The sequence below is a fragment of the Typopeltis vanoorti genome, chromosome 2 (genome assembly GCF_054136105.1).
Source record: "Typopeltis vanoorti isolate ZY-2024b chromosome 2, IOZ_Tvanoo_1.0, whole genome shotgun sequence".
Lineage (NCBI taxonomy): Eukaryota > Metazoa > Arthropoda > Arachnida > Uropygi > Thelyphonidae > Typopeltis > Typopeltis vanoorti.
Window position 1 is genome coordinate 57646155 of NC_143550.1, and position 21206 is coordinate 57667360.

At 36.7% G+C, this 21206-nt stretch overlaps 1 protein-coding gene across 1 annotated transcript in view; it reads right to left on the minus strand.

Annotated features, from left to right (window-relative positions):
- LOC150109061 (protein kinase C, brain isozyme-like) overlaps positions 1–21206 on the minus strand; it is a 689445-nt gene that overhangs the window by 203919 nt on the left and 464320 nt on the right. The window lies entirely within an intron of this gene.

Sequence of the window (21206 nt, forward strand, 5' to 3'; positions counted from 1 at the left end):
CTCTTGTTTAATAAGAGTGCACATCCATTTCACTCCCACCCTGCATGTTGTTTATTCTTCGAATTCTAGGGACACATTCTGATATTGCATTACTGATGTATTTTTCAAATAATAATAATAATAATAAATATATATATATTTTATTATCCCTAGACTGCCATGGAGTCAAAGAATGATTGTCGGAGGTCCCCCTGTCATACACACAGCTCATCAGACTGTGCCTTAAATACATTCACTACTCTCCATGCAAAAAACCTGTTTCTCATTCCTTTGCTCACACCCTCCTTACTCAGCTTCCAGGGATGATCTCTTGTTCCCTATCAACAAACATTCATGAAAATCCTCTTGAATATTAATTTGATAAGAATCCCTTACTTTAGATACACTGCAGATATCCTTTCCATCTAGCAAAGTCCAATATTCTTTGACCTTAATATTCTAAGGTCAAAGAATATTAGACCTCAAAGTATAATCAGATAATCTAATATTCTTTTAAGTTTCTTTTTGTCACATGCTAACTGAGGGAGCTTACATACTCTGACAACCTAGAGAGCTAAACTGGCGGTTGCTTAGCAACTGGCAAGGCCACCCAAACTGGTCAAGTCCCATTCGGGTAGGAGCCAGACCAAGTGAGATACCCTGGAAGTGGACAACAGCACATTCCAGTAGTGGCATGCAGTGGTGCACCTAGGGAGGGGGCCAAGGGGCCCTGGCTCCCCCCCCCCAAAAAAAAAGAAAAAGGAAAAAAAATAGACTAGAAAAATTTCCAAAATCTTTTTCTAATATAATTATTTTTTTTTATTCATGTTGTGTTGTGTCTTCTATTTCTATACTACTTATGAATTAGCGGTCACATAAAGTGGGAATACCCTCTGGCTCTTGGGAATCACGGTCGTTGTGAACGCAAGGAGAACAAAGTAGTGCTTGGGCGATACTCTGTTTGCCTGAGCCGGGCCAGAGATCATGGGTATCATGTATTGGCGATCACTGAAGATGATCAGTTATAGGTCGTATGCAATACGTAGTGTGTGTGTGTGTGTGTGTTCTCAAATCGTCTACTCAACTCACCCTCCCCCCAAGATTAAATCTTGAGTACTCGTTCCCCTCCAAGATTAAATCCTGGGTGTGCCACTGGTGGCATGAGGCTGAAGATTTGCAATATCACAAAATAGCTCACTCTATCCTATAAAATCCTTTAAGCAACATAAATGTTTCTGTCATATCCCCTCTTTTTCTCCTATCACCCAACTTCTGCAATCCACACACCTTCAATCTATCTTCATAGGGAACATTCCACAGGCCACTCACCATCTTGGTCACTCACATCTGAATCTCCTCCACTGCTTTCACATCCCAAGAAACCCAGGGGACCAGACTTGAGCACAGTAATCCAGATGTGGACATATTAAGGCCTTATAAAGAAGAATTACAACTTTTTATCTCTACTTGTTAATATATTCGTCATTAGCCAAGTAATCTTATGTGTTACCTTAGCAACCTTAGAAATATATTCTCTATACTTGAACTTTCTGTCTACCGCCACCCCTAAATCTCTAGCTTCATCTATTTCTTGGAGTACAGTGCCATCAATATGATAAACGGCTTGTAATCTATTTATCCCAAAGTGCATAACTTTACATTTCTCGACATTAAACTGACACCCAATTAACTTTTGCCCATACTGATAGCCTATTTAAATCATCTTGCAAGCTCTCCATGTTGCCTTGATTAACTATTACTCTACTTAATTTCTCATCATCAGCAAACAACTGAATATTTCTTTTCAAGTTATTTCCTATATCATTTATGTACAAATTAAACAGCAATGGTCCCACACTGAGCCTTGTGGCACACCACTAGTCACCTGCTTTCACCTCGATTCTGCCCCTCATTATACCACTTTTTGATATCTGTCCAGCAGCCACCCTCTTATCCACTTAACTGGTGTCATATCCATCCCCATTTGTTCTAATTTGCATAACAGTGTTCCATGTGGTATTCTGTCAAATGCCTTTGCAAAATCATTGTGTAGCCATTTTCTTTATGCATCTCAGCTGTTTGTTATGTTCCATCGAGTCATTTTCGACTCCTGGTGATTCTATGAACATATACTCTCCATTCAGATTTGTCCCTGCCTTATCTTTCAGAATTTCCAGGTGCATTCCAGTTGCTTCTTTAACTCCATCCACCCATCTAATTCTTGGTCTTCCTCTACTCCTACTTCCATCAACTTTAGCAAGCATCATCATCTTCTCCAGACTGTCATTTGCTCGCATAATATGTCCAAAGTATGACAATTTTTGCTTGATGATCATAGCTTTGAGGGAGCAATCTGTGGTACATTCACAATTCCGATTTTTGTTACTCAGCTTACTCTATTATAAAAAGTTAGTAAATTACTAAGGCATGACTGACTCTTCACAAAGCCATGTTGACCTTCATACACAATTGCTCCTTCACAGATTGAAGACTTCATCAGGTTCATCCAAAATTTAGAAGTTAAAGACTTACCAGTGACACTTCATTAATCATAGAATCTTCTTTCTGAATTGCTTCATTAGATGTATAAGGATTCTACAGGCAAATTAAACAAGAAACTATGGAAACTTATACTAAGCCATAACATCGGGTTTTTGTTTCTCCAAGAAACATGCTTCTGCAGATATAGAGATAAAAAAACTTTAACAGATAATATCCACTTCTTTTTTATTTGAGCTATAGAAGATTTAACAGGGCTGGAGTAGGAGTTCTTATTCTTGCCCCCTCCCCTCATTGGTTCATCCTGTAATATCTAAAGAGATGCAAAAGGGGGATTCTTGACAATAGACTGGAAATATTGTGGATGTGTAATAAGGTTTATAAATGTTTATGCTCCATCCAATGGAACAGTTAGATGAAAATTCTTCCAGGAATTGGAGCCATATTTATATGGTGCCCACTACATCACAGTAGCTGGAGACTGTAATTGTATTGCAAACCCTACATTAGACAAAACAGGAGGACCCCCCCTGGAGTGGAAAAGTGGGATATGCTCAGTTTAAAAACATGTCCGACGATGCTCAACTAGTAGACATGTGGAAGATTCTCAATCCTAATCTCCAGGCTTACATGTACATGAATCAAGGTATTGGTACTCATCTTGATCGAATTTATATCTCTCCTTCCTTTATAAATAGGATAATTCAGATCAAACATCTTGACATCAACATGTTAGATCATAATCCAGTTCTGCTTAAATTCTGCTGCATGGAACAAGTAGAGATCAGTTCTGGGCCATGGAGACTTCCACCAAATTTTCCATTGATCTTTTCAATTCCAGACCCTCTATTCAAATTGGAATGATGTTACCTGGAACTGGGATATGTGGTTGAAATTCAAACAAGCAGTAAAACAGAATATGATTGAATGGGGAAAGGAACAGCTTTCCTCAAAAGCAAGACCTGTATAAAGAGAGCAGCTGGTTCACAGCAAACCAACGCAAAGCAACATCATTTGAAACATTAACATAGAGATAGAATTGGAAAGGCAGAAACAAGTAGAAGAAAGAAATTTTAAGATAAGAATACAGCAGCACTCAGCCCTTCAGTTGCATTCTTCAATAAGCAAACACGTCCACAACTCAAGACATCTTTGACTCCTTTCAAAACACTACAAAAATCTGTTTGAAGACAATAGTACAGTGGGAAATTATACTCTTGGAAAATTAATGGCTTTCCTGTTCATATCCAAGATGGGCTTGACATCTTGCCATTATAGCATCTGAAGTTATCACAGCCTATAAAGAATGCCAGACAAGAAAATCCCCAGGACCTAATGGTCTAGGGATAGAACTTTACCACAAGGTCTGGGATTTTATTCTTCCCATTCTAGTTATACTATTTAATTATTTTCTCTCATCAGGACACATACCAAGTGAATTTGTAGCAAGCCATACCGTCCTCATTCCAGAACATAATAGAGATCACACCTTAATCGGGCTGTTGACCTATTTCTCTATTTAATACTGACTACAAGATATTTCAGGAATTTTATACTGAACTCTATGAAGACAAAGATCGAGACATCCAAGAATCATCTATGGATAACTCAAATGATGAAGAATATGATGCCCCTGAGATTTTACAAGGTGAAGTGGAAATGGCACTGTGGGAAATGAAGAATGGAAAGGCCTCAGGAGAAGATGGAATTATGGCAGACTTCTCAAAACTGGGAGGAAACCCTGTCATCAAACAGCTAAATAAACTCTTTAATAAATGCCTAAAAAAAAAAAAAAATTGGAACAATTCACTTCTAATATTAATTTTCTAAACTAGAGGGAATGCAACTATGAATGGGACTGTGAACAAACTGGATTTAGGAAGAATTACAATACTTTGGACCATATTCACACATTAAGACAGCTCATTGAAAAATCAATTGAATACAATAAACCCTTATGTTTGACCTATATAGACTACGAAAAACCATTTGATTCAGTTAAGACATCTGCAACACTAAAAGCACTTGAAACCCAGGGAACTGAGAAACCATATATTGAAACACTAAAACATATTTATAATAATGCAACTTCTGTAATTAAATTATATAAAAACAGTGAAAAGTTTCCAATACAAAAAAGGCATCTGGCAAGGTGACACCATATCTCCCAAATTATTTACAGCTGCACTAGAGGAAGTCTTTAGAAGCCTTGATTGGGAAACAAAAGGAATAAACATAAATGGAGAAAGGCTGAATCATCTGAAATTTGCAGATGATGATGTCCTAACAGCAGATCATCTTGAAGATCTGGAAAAAACTAAATCAGCTAAACGAAGCCTTCAGAGTAATTGGGTTAAAAATGAATAGAGAAAAAACAAAAATAATGATGAATAAATACATAAACCATAGAACTGTCAAAGTTGAAAACCATGAAATAGAACAAGTTACTTCATACATATATTTGGGCCAATTGTTATCCTTTAGGATTGCCAAAGAAAAGAGAGTGAGCGAAGAATTCACCTTGGATGGATGGCTTATGGGAAAATGAGAGACATATTCAGAAGTGACATCCCTATGAGTCTAAAAAGGAAAGCTTTCGACCAGTGCATACTTCCTGTCCTATCATACGGAGGAGAAACATGGACTTTAACAGAAGCCTTATACAAAAAGCTGAGAACAACACAACATCGCATGGAGAGAAGTATGCTAAAAATAACATTAAGAGATAGGAAGACAAATACCTGGATAAGATCTCAAACAGGTGTGATGGATATTGTAAAATACATTAAACAGGCTAAGCGGAGATGGGCTGGCCATATTGCCAGATGCAGTGACAGGAGATGGACTAGAAAAACAACAGAGTGGAGATCAGTGGATGGAGCAAGACCGAGAAGAAGGTGGAGGGATGAACTGGAACAAATTGTAGGAGTGAGATGGATGAGAGAGGCAGAAAATCGAGTGGTATGGAAAACCATGGGGGAGACCTTCGTCCAGCAGTGGACAGAACCAAAAGGTTGAAGAAGAAGAAGAAGACGACAAGATATTTTCTGCATTATCAATAACATGCTCAAACTGAGAATGAGATAGATAATTAAAAGCATACAGGTGTATGGAGTTCCAGGCCAAGCAGTAGAATTTAATCTGTTTCTGCTATGTCAACTCCACTTAGTTAATATGCAAAACAGTGCTATCATTAGACGTTACTCAAGCATTTGATAATGTCCAGAATCCCTTTGTGTTCCACATCCTCCAGCAGACTGGTATGGGTAAAAAACTCCTATACTTTATTAAAGGAACCTATGTCAATTCAACTACCCATGAGTTCCTATCAGACCCTGTCCAAATTCAAAAAGGAGTCAAGCAAGGTTGTCCTATTAGCCCATTACTCATTGCATTGGTTCTTGAACTTTTTTTTTTTTTTGCAGGAAGTCGACAATACATGTGCTGTGCAAGGAATAACAGTTCCTTCGACTATGAAGGAAAATAAGGTATTAGCAAATGCTGACAATGTAGTGGGCACTTTGAAGAATAATTCCATATACATTTTTTTTTTTTTTTTTGTATTTTGGAAAAATTCAACAAAATCAGTGGATTAACTGCAGACAAGACAAAATTAAAAGTTTTTGGAAAGTGGGATCTTGGAGACATTACTTTTGGACTAACCCCTACAAAAGAGAGAGAGAAAACCCACCACTATACTTGAAATTCTCTTCTCCACTTCTCCAATATTACCAGTTCAAGAACTTACATACAAGAATTGAAATCTCAGTGGACCAGTTTTCCTTTTCTTCTAAAGCCATAGTACTTAAAACCATATCCTTTTTGATATCTTTCCTACTCAGTGTTATATAATATTACAGACATTGCAGAAGCTGAAGAAAAGAAATTATATAGTAAGCCTGTAAAATTTTTTTGGTCCCATGATACCAAGAAGTTAAAAAGGAAATTCTTCACCTATCAAAGAATCATGGAGGAATTGGGCTTCCAGTATTAAAATTCCTATTTAAGCAATACAGCTTCAAAAATCCATAAAATATTGCAGACCTATCACACATGTGCAGACCTTCTCCGGTACTACCTGGGTTTTCATCTTCCTCTGTTTGGAGTAAATGATTATAAAGGACCAAAAATTGAGATTGTTCCTAAATACTACAACATTTTGTGATTAACTCTAAGATTGCTACAACATTCAGGCATTGACATTCTTTCCATTGAAAAAAAGTAAAATTTTGTATAAAGAAATCTTCAATCTCTTTCAACTCGAATTTCTGCAGTTCAGTACAGACAACAACACTTTTTGGTATACTAGGGCAATTGATATGAAGTCATTAACCTCCATATTAAACTGACACCCATTAATTTTTGCCCATAACAACAACCTATTTAAATCATCCTGAAAGCTCTCCACATCATCTTGATACTCTATTACCTAATTTTGATTAATCAGCAGACAACTGAATATTTCCTTTTGGGTTATTTCTTATATCATTTATGTACAAATTAAACAGCAATGGTCCCAACACTGAGCCTTGCAGCCCACTACTAGTCACTTGTTATGTCCTCAATTCTGCCCCTCCATATACCACTTTTTGATATCTGTCCAGCAACCACTCTCTTATACACACTTAACCAGTATTGTGTCCATCCCAATTTGTTCTAATTTGTGTAACAGAATTCCATGCAGTATTCTGTCAAATGACTTTGCAAAATAATCGTATAGCCATTTCCTTTATCGAACTCAGCTGTTACTCTATTACAAAAAGTTAGTAAATTACTAAGGCATGACTGAACTTCACAAGGCCATGATGACCCTCATACAGTATCATATTGACTCTATTATTTTCGACCATCTAATGAATGCAAGAAATTAACATAAACTGGGTTGTAATTGGCCAAAGGATTTTAATTTGGCAAAACATCAACAAGTTTTGCCAAATTAGCTGTCTGGCTTCGTCAGGGTGTATAAAAGAGATACAAAACAACTTAAACTGTTCGTGAAGGAACGAGCCGAATACAATTGTATTTTTTTACAAATACAGAAGAACACGTATATCAAATGCATGGAGCGTGTATGATACCAACTGTTGTTATGCAGGAATGTTCTGTAATTAGCAGTGAAATTTAATGATCTCATGAGGATCTTCCAAATATCAGCCAGAATTAAACCTTGACATTCTTACAAGCTTGGATGCAATATCCTTATTTACTAATGTTCCAGTAGAAGAAGTAATCAGCATTTTGAGCAACCTTTTCCCTCAAGATATTGCTTCTCTTTTCCATCATTGCTTAAAATCTAATTTTTTCTTATGGAATGAAATGATTTATGAACAATTAACAGGCCTCGCAATGGGCATCCCCCCCTGTACAGATCTCTTTATGGAGAAACTGGAAAATGACATTCTGTCTCAATTAGACCCTAAACCCACAGTGTGGTGGAGGTACGTGGATGACATCTTTATCATATGGAAAAACACAGAAAAAGATCTTTTTCATTTTCTAACCAAGATTAACTCCTTCCATCACAAAATAAAGTTCACCTTGGAACTTCAGAAGGACAAACAATTGCCATTCCTGGATACTTTAATTAAAAAAGAAATGGATGGACATATCAGCCTTGCAGTCTATCGCAAACCAACCAACACAAGTCGATATTTGCACTTCACATCTTCGCACCACATTTCTCAAAAACTGAGTATCACACACACATGCTCAAAAATAGAGCCACTTGCATCACAACAGAAGAAAAAGATTTCAAAGATGAATTATCCCATATATCAAAAACCCTGATACACAATGGTTATCCAAAAAACTGATCCATAAGATACTTTTCTGCGACCTCCCACAACAACAACAATCTGAGGAAACACATTACAAATCTATCATTGTCATTCCTTATGCTGGGACAGTTTCTAAAAAAATTACTACACTCCTCAAGCCACATGAAATACGAGTGACTTTTAAACCTTTAAAGACTACTTTTTAAGATCTCGGAAAAACAGTTATGCCTTCTTCAAATACGCTAATGTCTATAACATCCCCTGTTCACGTGGATTAAATTACATTGGTCAGACCTCAAGAAGTTTGGAAATAAGAAAAAGAGAACACATCGGAGATGTAAATAACAACAGAGAAGACAACTCTGGGTTAGCCCTACATTTCTTGAGGACAAACCATACCATCGAATGTGACAAAAGCTCCATGCTCTATTTAGAAGATTTTCACTCCCAAAACATAAAAAAAGCTATAGCAGTCATCCGTTCTAAATAGAAATCAAGGTTTAATTCTAGCTGATATTTGGAAGACCCTCATAAGATCATTAAGCACGCCAGAGTTTAATTTCGCTGCTAATTACAGAATGCATAACATAACAGTTGATATCACATACGCCCCATGTGTTTGATGTATGAGTTCTTCTGTATTTGTAAAAAAATACAATTGTATTCAGTTCATTCCTTCACGAACAGTTTAAGTTATTTTGTATCTCTTTTATACACCCTCACGAAGCCAGACAGCTAAGTTGGCAAAACTTGTTGTTTTTTACTTAGTATCAATTATTAAAATCCTTCGGTCAATATATAACCCAGTTTATGTTAATTACTTACAGTATCATATTTTTATCTACCCATTCTTGAATTCATTTTTTTTTTACAAATTTTTCTAGTACTTACCACCATGCCTGAGATGGTGATTGGTCTATAATTTGCTACTGTACTCTTAGAACCTCCCCCTATACAAAGGAATAATTTTGCCCTTTTTCCACCCTCTTGGAACTCAACCAGAGCTGAGACTTAATTTAAACGGCTTAGTCAAAGGCATTGCCAGTTTCCTTGCACATTCTCGCAAAACCCTACCTAATATCCCATCTAATCCCACAGCTGTATTTACATTGAGATTCTGCAATATCCTAAGTACCTCCAATTCACAGCCTCTGTTCCCACATTAGTGTCTGTTACATAGGTTAAAGCAGTAATCTCACTAGGAAGATATATGCTTGCAAAGTGGTCATTCAATAACTCAACTATTTTATCACTTCTGTCTCCTTGCCCCATAACGAAAGAAGCCTTTGGCCTGCTCTGCTAAATTCTTCTCATAATCTGATTCTGCCTTCCTTGCCATTGTCGTCACCTTTCTTGCCTGAGCCTTGTACTGTTCATGAGTTTGCCAGTCACCTTTCTCTTTATATACCATCCACAGTATTTTCTTCTTCAGCAGCTCATGCTTAATGATATTATTCACTCATCTAACTCCCACCCGATTAATCCTCCTTACCCTAGATATACAATTTAATACTACTTCCTTTAAAACAGTGGTTTTCAACCTTTGTGAGACTGTGGCCTGGTAAATTCTTTTTTTATAAGATGAGGGCCAAGTCCCAACAATGTACTCGTAAATAACTTTCCAACTTTTTTTAAAGTTCGTACATTAAACTAACATAAGTATTAATAATTAATTATGGCATAATCATAAAGAGTATTAGTACACTTATGTATATGGTGTGGCATATTGACAAATATAAAATCACCAAAAATTTATAATATTATTCAGTGTAAAATTGATTATTCATTATTAAATTGATTTTAATGATGTTGGTTTGAAAAAAATGGTAGTGAGAAAAATATTTATGCATTGTAACTCATTGTAACACCACAGAAGTCAGCTGAGCAGAGGAGGCAGCAGAAGGATGTCAACTTATCGGCAAAACACTTATTATCACATACACATGCCAAATATTTATATATGCAAAGTATGTAATTTAATAAATAGAAATATATGAATCACTCAATTCTAAACACTAGTTTCAACACTAATTAATATTTTGAATTAAATAACACAGCACTTTAACACAGAAATTATAAGTTATTGAAAAAGTTAAACTTAGTTTATTTTATTACAACTGAGTTTTTGAATGTTTTAGTTAGACTAGTGAGAATTTTGTTGCTATTTTCTGTCTGTTAGCTTATTAATTCTGGGATGAATTGAATTGATAACCAAACGGAGACAGCCAGAAAGTTGCAGGTGGTTCCTCTGTTTCATTTTAAGCAGTCATGGCAGAAAATGCAGTTTCACAAAGATATGTGGTGGAAAAACAAAGAAGAAATCTCACTGCTATTTCATGTAAATTTGGATGTTCATTTTTCATTCTTATCCAGAATTTCAAATTACTCATAGAATTAAAAGTACTTTCCAGTCCTTTGTCTGATGATAATTCAATAAGTTGAAGGATTTCATTATGGGAAAGGGCTGTCTCTTTGTGTTCAACAAAGGGAGTTCACAATCCACATATTTTCCATCTGGGATCCTCATGTTCAAGATAATACTTTTCAAGTGGGCTGCAATAATATCTGAAACTGAATTCTGTGAATAAAAATTATCTGCTTCCATAATATAATCTGAGTAAGACGGAAACATTTCATTATTTCTTTCTGCAATCATGTTACGCCAGAGTTTGAGTTTCGTTTTTCTTTTTGAATGATTCGATCTTGTTCCAAGCAATAAATATCATTGTATCTGGACCTTGAAGTTTTAAATTGAACTTGTTTATGTAAGAAAATATGTCGCTGTGATATGCCAGCCTGGCTACCCAATTTTTATCCTGAAAATAATGGGAGATGTCACTTTTCTTATCAATTAGTAACAGCTCAACTTCCTTTCAGAGTTCATATAACCTCTTGAGAAATTTACCATGGGACAGCCAATGAACTTCCGAATAGAAAAAAAGATTTTGATTATCAGAGCCCATTTCATCACACAATGCTTTTAACAGTCCTGTATTTAAAGCACTGTTTTTTTTTTATAATTAATAATTTTAACAGATCGAGACAGGACCTCATTAAGCTCAGGTGCTATTTTTTGTTGGCCAGGTTATTGTCCGCCATATCCTTAATTTTAGTGATTAAACCTAAATTTCTACCTGTAAAACAGGCAGCGCCATCAGTACAAACTTCAATGCAATTTTTCCATTTGACACCACTCTCTTTTCAATGATACCATTTAAAACTTTGAAAATTTCACTGCTGCTAGTGTGCATAGGTAATTCAGAAACACTTAAAATGTCTTACTTCATGTCACTTTCATCATGGTCAATATATCGTACATACATAAGTAAAATGCTGTTGTTCTGAATATCTGTAGATTCACCCAGTTGTAATGCAAACAATTTAGATTTTTTCAATGAGTTGTGATTCTGTATTTTCTGCCATATTAGATATCTGCCTTTCAACTGTATGATTTGACAATGGGATGTCTTTCATTTTACTTGCTGCAGACTGGCCTAATACTTCTTTACAAACAGAAATTAAAGAAGGCTTAGTGAGTTCTTCACCAATGGAATGCGGTTTTTTTACATTTAGCTATCTGTAATGACATTAAATAGGATTCCGTCAGAAGTGAAGTGTCAGTGGTTGAAGCTTAGGAAATAATTTTCTTTTCTATTTTAAGTGCATCTCTTTTACGCATAAAGAATTCAATGGGTTTGTTGACTAGATCGGAATGTTTTGAGATGTTGGGTAAGTCGCAATGGCTTCATAGCTTCATTTCCCAGAACAGTAGCACAAATGATACATTGAAGTCGTGGCAACTGGTCAGTGTGAAGGCATTGTATGAAACCAAATTTTAAATAGCTGTCCATGTATTTACAAGTGAATGCAGACTTTTTCTTCTGTGTGCCGGTAGTTTTCCCATCCTTTTATATATCCTGAAGATCGCTCTATACGCTTGGTGGATGAATCACTATTTGTTTCATCACAAACACCTTCAATAAGAGATTTCTTAACACCAAAATTAAACAAAGTCCCTTGTCTCTTATTCACATTAAAACTTACACTCTGCAATGCGAACTTGCAAAAAAACAGTATTCAGTATTACTAGATTTGAGAACTGGATACAGACTGCCTTGATCTTCAATTTCAGTGGAAAAATTTTCTTTCTGCTTCCTTGCTGACTGGTCCCTGACATTTGCAACACAGATGTTATTTTGTTCAGTTTTGAGAACAGAAGCTATGCTGCCCATTGTTGTAATCGGCTTGCAGGCAATTTTTATGACTGGTCATAAACAGCAGTATTCCCTTTCCTGAATGTTGAAAAATTTTGATGTTCTGAAAATTCCCCATCATTCATAAATACTTCCATGTTTAAAAATATGTGGCTTTGTCACTGACATTTACTACACAGATGTTATTTAAGCATTCTGGGTCTGAGCTTTCTGACACATTCAAGAATATTATTCTCTTCAGAATATTTTCACTATAAAATATTTGTTCATGAAAAATGCTTACAAAACTACAAAAAGAACCTCTTAGAAAATTCAAGAGAACGTCTCGCAGCTAGGTATAATTGATGCCAGGGCCCGGTACCGGGGCATGGCCCAGTGGTTGAGAAACACTGCTCTAGATTACCCTTAACTATATCCCATGCACTACTAACATCCATACCCTGCAGTGTTTTATGCCATGGTACAGATTTAAGCTTCTTTCTAAGCATGTGATAATCACTTGCTTGTAGTTTCACAAATAGCAATTCTTGGAAGAATATCCCTCATCTTTTAAAATCTCCCAAGTCAAGGCTGCATGGCCACTTTCACCAATTGGAGGCAATGTTGTCCCCTTGGTTATGGATAACTCTTCTGATCATGTGACCAGGTCCAATACTCTCCCACCCCTAGTCCCCTCCATTACATATTGTCTTAAGCAATTATCTCTCAGCACGTGTATAAATTCTATTTCCTTTCTGGCATGTGATCTTCTTCCTTCCAGTCTGTGATCTTTCTTCCTTCCATAGTTGAAGTGCCCCATAATAATCACTTGACCTGTACTCATTGTACTAATTTGGCAAAGCAATCTTCCAGATTATCTGTGGAACTTTCTTGTCTATAGTAACAACCAACTGTATATTTTGTCTCACTGGTCTTAATCTCCCACCAGACTGCTTCAAATGAACAGCCACCCTCCCGCTTGTCTCCTATTCCTTGTGGTTGCAATTCATCTGCTATCATCAGCAATACCCCCTCCCCCATCCTATCTTCCTTGAAAATGCTAAACCCTTCACATTCAATCCCTGTAACTACATCATCTGTTGTTAGCCAAGTCTTACTAATACCTATATCTTTTTGCGAGGCTGCACTAACCAATGCCAAAAACTCCTCTCTCTTGTTCCTGATACTTCTGGTATTAGCATATAGAAACTGGCAACATCCCTTTATTCTCCCACCCACCTTTGCTTTCTGAATTGACTACCATATTCAATATTTTTACCGGAGAGACTAGATTCTTCACTTAGTTATTCTCACACTCACTTGCTTCATGGGTGCCTTCACACAAACTCACCTGCTTTGGAGAAATGTAAAGTTATGCATTTTGGGATAAAAAGATTACAAGCTGTTTATTATTCATGGCACTCCAGGAAACAGGTGAGGCTAGAGATCAAGAAGTGGTAGTAGACATAGAGTTAAAGTTTAGAGGACATATTGCAAAGGTTGCTAAGGTAGCCCATAAGATTACTTGGCTAGTGGAGAACACATTAACAAGTAGAGAAAAGGAAGTTGTAATTCCTCTTTACAAGGCCTTGATATGCCGACATCTGGATTACCGTACTCAAGTCTGGTCCCCTGAGTTTCTTGGAGATGAGGAAGCGATGGAGAGGATTTAGAGGCAAGTGGCTTATGGAATGTTCCCTATGAGGATAAATTGAAGATGTGTGTGGATTGCAGAAGTTGGTTGATAGGAAAAAAAAGAGGGGATATGATAGAAACATTTAAGTTGCTTAAAGGATTTTATAGGATAGATGCAGGGAAAATGTTTCGGCACTTGGCTAGAAGGACCAAAACAAGAGGGTCATCCATAGAAGTTGAATAAAGGTGGTTAGTGGGGGTGTGAGGACTTGATTTTTTGCTTGGAGAATTGTGAATGAGTGGAATGGGTTGCCAAAGTCAGTTGTGAGTGCTTTTTCTGTTAATGGGTTCAAAGCGAGGTATGATAGATTGTGTGGATAGATCGGGTCTTCTGCGATGAGTCTTCAGACTCCATGGAGGTTGCCCATATAATAATAATAATAATAAAATAATATACAAGTAGCCCAGTCGTGAAGTTACTTCACATGCAAACTTTGTTTTCTTACACTTGGATAAAGGATGAAACCAAGAATATAATTTATTGGCATCTTTAATTTATAGTATAACCAGGTTAAAAAAATTTTCAACATCTATCTCTAATCCTGAATTTATTTATATGTAAAAAGCAGAAGGAAGAATAATTATAGCAACATGATGTTAATAGATAAATATGGTAGATTGGTAACTGCTTCCCAGAACACGGTTGAGGTATTAAGTTAGCAATTCATCAGTCTGAAATCATGAGAAACTCAAGTATAGAGAAAATGGGAAAAGATGGCTTACTGGTGAGTGAGCAAGAGGTATATGAGGAGTTAAGTAAGCTTAAATAACTTGGAACATTAAGCTTAATGTTTCAAGGAGTTAGCATCCACCTTGGGTTTTTTTAACTTGAGTTTTGCAACACCACAAGTGCAAAAAAGATTGTAAGCAAGGTAAAATTGTTCTGCTTCACAAATGATTAGAACTAGGTCTACAAATTATAAATCTGTATATCTGGGGTTGTGATTAAGGTGATGGAGGGTTGGCCAGAGCTAAGAAATGGAGGAGAGTTGATAACAACAGCTTTCTCTGTGATTGTCAGCATTGGTTTGTTAAAGAGAAGTCATGTTTTACTATTTTACTTATGTTCTACTATAATAAATAGTATACTAAGATTTTTATAAAGGTTTTGATAGACTGTCACATAACAAGTTGGTAACTAAATTAGAACAGACGGGATTGAATACTAGATTAGCAAGTTGGATATGCAACTGGTTGTCAGATTGGTATCAGCAAGTTTTGCATGAGGTACGGTATCCCAAAAGAGGAAAGTTACTTGTAGTGCACCACAGGGGTCTGTTTTAGAGGCAATATTGTTTAACTTGTGTATTAATGCTATTTTGGAATGTTTAATTGAAGACATGCACCTGTTTGCTGATGATGCAAGTTGGGAAGAACTGGGAGTTGGGAGGAGTCAAGCAAATGCTGTGGAGGACTTGAATAGATTGTATGAGTGGAGAAGTGAGCAGTCCTGTTAGTTTAATGTTGCAGAATGTAATGTTTTGAAATTTGGTAGGCAAGAAGCGGATGCAAAGTACAGACTTGGTGGGATAATTTTGAAGGAGATTGAGAGACAAGAGATCTCTGAGTGGTGTAGGACAAGGACCTAAAGTTCACAGGTCATACTGCATAAGTCATCACATCAGATTATGGCAATGATCTGGAGGACCTTTTCATGGAGAAATAAAAGGTTATGGTTCAATTGTATAAGGCCTTGATCAGGCTTCATTTGGATTATTGTGCACGATTTGGTACCCTGGTTTTCATGGTGTGATGAGTGTATATTGGAAAGGATTCAGAGAACACTGATTAAGGTGGCAATTGGTGTTTTATTTATTTATTCGTATGGAGTTTCCTCCCTTTTTCTCCCCTGTCCCTACTGGGGTGAGTTGAGCCCCCCCCTCATGGAGAGTTAAGTATTTATGGCTGTAGATCCATGTGTATTCACTGGGCCGGTTTGCCTGCTTACGGGATGAAAAAATGCCAGATAAACTGGCGGAAAAAACCCTACTGCCCAAGACCCGCTAACTTGGCTATGGCTGAGGAAGACCCTCAAATTCCTCACGTCTTTGATGGGAATCGAACCTGGGACACTCCTTCCCCAGTCATATGGTTGCAAAGTGCACAGCCACTAAGCTAACCATGCGGATGGCAATTGGTGTGATGTGGTGTGAGATGTGGGATATGAAGACAAATTGGAAGAATCATTTTGTAGAGCTTTGTGAATAGGAGAAAACATGAGGTTACGACTAAGACCTTTAAGTTGGTAAAGGGTTGTTATCGGGTTAATGTGGAGGAAATTTTTCACAGAATGGGAGTAGGGGGGGGGTAGAACAAGAGGCCATTCGGGAAACTGCATAAGGAAGGTGTGAGCAAGGAAGTGAGCGAGCAGGTTCTTTGCACAGTAGTTGGAGAGTGAAATGCATTGCTTGACAGTATGGTGAATACAGATTAAATGTTAAATTAGATTAAAGCACAGCTTGAACAGCTTTTTTTTTTGTGTGTGATGGTGTGTACAACCCATGGTTAGTCTTTTGACTCCATGGTGGTTCTAGTGTTAATAATAATAATAAAATAACAAGCAAGAGCAAGTGAATACGAAAGCATCTTGTGGGAAATGGAAGTTAATGCAGTCAATATTCTCCTTCTGCAGTACATTTAAAATATAGATGTAAGAATCTTGATGATCAAGAGTTTAATATCAGATTATCTCATTAGAGGACGTGATTGTGAATGGGATGCAAGTCTCCATTCAGTTGGTAAGAGCGAACATGAGGTGATCACATATATGGCAGCTAACTATATGAAGTGTGCTGAGAGGATACACATTGTAGTTAATAAGCCAGCAAAGGTTGGTCGATTGATAGAGCCTCTCCTACTAATGACTCACGCAAAAAGTTAAGCAAGTCTGAGTGCAGTTAGTAGTTGGAAGGGATTTTTTTGTTCGATGCTGTTGGCACATTCTCCCTTGATGAGTCTTTTTGACTCCATGGAGGTATTACATAATAATAATAAAAAATAATGAAGACTCAATGATATATCACCACGTCTTAAGAGCATGTTCCTGTGAGATGTCAGCAGCCTTGGCATACCTGCTTCAAATTACAGGCCAATGTGTATGTTTAGAGATGTGGTGAAAGTGCTGTATTAAACAAAGTATCATCTTAAGTAGCTTCTCCAATCTAGAGGTTAGCAATCATGGTATGCCAGAGTGTCCATTCCTCTGTCATCCTTGTGATCTCATAATAGCTTTTGTTATCCATCCATTTCTTTACATCATCAACCCAAGAAGTTCTTGATCTACCAGGAAATCATCTTCCCTCTCTCTCTAACTTTCCTTCCTTATAATTTTACTAGTATTTCAAGAGATGTTTTCTTCGCTGATTCTCTTTAGATATTCGCACACTCTACGGGTACGAAATTTAAGGATGTAAGCGAGAGTATTAGAGTGCAAAAACAGAGGGTGAAAGAATTAATAATTGTGGCGGGTACGAATGAATTGAAATGTGATACATTTTTTTTGAGAGGACTTGAAAGTATTGTTAAAGGCAGCGAAAGAAAAGAGTGACAGAGTTAAAATGGTGAGTCTGTTGCTGCGGTATGACAGAGAGGAGTTTAGAAGGAGGGCCATAATCGCAAATGACATTATGCGCAGGTTATGCAGACAGTGTGGTGTGGAACGAGTTTGATGGGCGAAAGGACTTATACAAGATGGATGGCCTGCATTTGAATGAACTGGGTGTGCGGAGACTGGAAAAAGTGTTGCTGAATGAAGTGAAAATGGATGTGCAGAACCAGGGAAACTAGAACTACCAAGGAGGGGGAGGGGTGGATATGCAAACTTCAGTGAGACAGTTGAGTGTAAAAATGTATATAATGTACCCGAGCCAGCACTAGGGACAAAAAATGGGAATGGGACATTTAGAATAACGCATCAAGATAAGGGTGGGACAAAGGGATCACTGCATTTCATGTATACTAATGCCAGGAGTATTAGGAACAAGAAGGAAGAATTTTTGGCCTTGATTGGCTCTTCCTGGCCACAGGTTATTGGCATTAGTGAAACATGGCTGACGGAAGATGATATAGTTAGTGGGATAGAATGTGTAGGTTATAGTGTGTTTAGGAGGGACAGAGAGAATAAAATGGGGGGAGGAGTGTTATTGATGATAGCTGATGAACTGCAGCCAAGGAGAATTGAAGTTGTATTGCAGGATAGTGAAAGGAGCTCATTTGAGGCTATTTGGTGTGAGATTGAGACTGGCAGAATAAAATATACAGTTGGGTGCTGCTATAGACCAGGTGATGGAATAGATGGTGGAGATAGTATGCATAAACAAATTGGTGAAATGAGTGGAAGGAGGGTAATTATTATGGGGGATTTCAGCTATGGTAACATTGATTGGAAGGAGGAGAGGACAAATGTGAGGAAGGAAATGGATTTTATTCAATTATTAAGGGATAACTATCTGAGACAGCATGTAATTGAAAATACTAGGGGTGTCAGAGTGCTTGACCTGGTAATAGCACCTCACAATTTGACTGAAATGAATATGACCATGTTGCCACCTATTGGTGAGAGTGATCATAAGGTCTTGACTTGGGAGGTGGCTAAAGGTGTGGAATTTTTGATTAAGACAGGGTATATGTGGTGTTAAATTGTGAATGAAACTATGTTGTGTAATTTATTTTTTTTCATTCACATTTAACATTGCTTATTATGTATTAATCATAATTTGTATAAAGATTATTTATTGTTCCTTAATTAAGGATTACTATTTAAATATTTATTCTAAACTTAACCTACTATTAATTTGTTAAGCAATAATATGTGCAGAATTTATAATAACTTAAATATATATACGATGTAACGAAAAGTATTATTATAATTAATTCTATATGTAATGAAAAAGCTGAATAAGTAGCTCAAATATTCTGTTTATTCTTATTTGTGAAAATTTAATGTTATGTAATCACTTATGTAAGAGTAGAGCGTTGTATTACATTAGCGAAATATTTACGTTCATGCGTTGCCATGGAAACGCATGAAATAAACAACACGAGTCGAAGAGTGCGTGACCTTGGAACCAAAAAGGAGAGGAAAGATATTATATAAAAAGAGAAGATTATTAATTAGAGAGAAGAGAGGAAGTTTTTGCGGAACGGAAAGGAGGGTAGGATACAAGCAAAGGAAGTGGAAGAAAATTATAAGTTCTCTAGGGCAGAAATTCATGAGAATAGTGTTTAGAAATGAGCCAAAACATAGTGAATCATATACTTAGCTGCAAGTGAAGTCAGCTGTGTTGTAAAGGAAAATTAATGCCGTATCCGGATAAATAAAGAACTGGACATTCAATGAAAAATTCTGATTAGTTCCAGTTAGTCTAGGATTACGTCTTAATACTATGTTGCCCTGAGAAGAATTATATTGAAATTAACTAGTTTGAGAAAAGTAAACAAGGAAAGATATCAGTGCCTTATTGATGTGTTTTTTTTTTGAGTAGTGAAGCGCAATTAACAGTAGTTCAGTTAAATCGTTGGAGAATTTTTATTAATGTGCTCCGCTAACGTAAATAAGTTAATTCATAAGTGTGCTCACAATTAATTGATGTATTGAAGATTGTATCTGGTAAGAGTAGTCATACTTGTTTGTTTATTCTAACATTAACATATCTTAGAAGTTCAAGGTCCGAAATAAGATTGCTTGGAATATTGTCTACCTTGATTAGTGCCTGCTGTAAATTTAAACATTAAGTACAACTGATAGATATGTGCAGACTGATCAAATGAGAAGTTTTGTTGTATTAACTTGAGTTAAGAAAACTTGTAATCTTGAAGCTGTGAATTGTATGTTAAAGTTTAGAACATTGAATTGGAATGAGTGACTTAGCAAGATGTATTAAGTTATTTGTATTGTTTCATTTAAAAGTAGAATTTTTGTATTTGTTATATATCATATATTAAATGTTTTATTTTGTTAATCTAAATATTGTGTTTGCCTGAATTCCCTTTTATTGCACCGTTCATAAAAAATTCGAATCTTGCGGGTGCCCCAAGTAGAATAATAATAAATGATTCGGCCTAATGAGAAGACTGCTAACTTAATTAAGAATTGATCCTACTATTTTATATAGACTAATCTAAAAATAGGGTGGCGCAGTATAATTATAAATTCCTCTACTTTTGGATCGGTGATCAATTTGCGATTAAGTGTTATATTGATAAGAGTGACTTGAACCAAGATGGCGGATTTAGAACATTACATGAAAATAGAACGTCACGACACCACCTATTGGTGAGAGTGATCATAAGGTCTTGACTTGGGAGGTGGCTAAAGGTGTGGAATTTTTGATTAAGACAGGGTACATGTGAAATTACCGTGCTGGCAAGTTTGACAAGCTTAGGAGATTGCTTGGATTAGTGCCATAGTATGTACAACTGCAAGGGCTGGACGTCGATAGAGCATGGGAAGTGGTCAAGGAGCATTTACAGGAGGTTATGGCTGTTTGTATATCTAGGGTCCGAATAGTAAAACAAGTAGGGGTTAAATGGATGAATAACACCATTAAACTTGAGCTGCAAAAAAAGAAACAACTGTGGAGGGAATTTAAAGAAAAGGGTGACCTGCAGGAACACGAACGGTATAAAGTGCAGGCCAGAAGGGTAACGAGTGTGGTAAAAACAGCAAAAGCCGATTATGAAAGAAAACTAGCTATGCAAGCAAAAGAGAATCCCAAACAGTTCTTTCAATATGCTGCAAGCAAGAAAAAAACTGAACATGGCAAAATGATTTTAAGGAATGACGATGGTAAGGAGGTCAGTGAACCAGTCGATATAGTGGAGTTACTGAGCGTGCACTTTGCAAAAGTATATCATCCAGGTGGTGACATTGAAAAAATGAGGGAACCATTAGTTTATATGGGAATTGTGATGAATGAAGTGGACGTGAATAGTCTATTACAGAACCTTAATGTGAATACATCTGTGGGATTGGATGGTATACCGGCACGGGTCTTGCGTGAAGCGGCTAAGGAATTATCAGTGCCCTTGACCATGTTGTTTAATCTGAGTCTCGGGTCTGGTT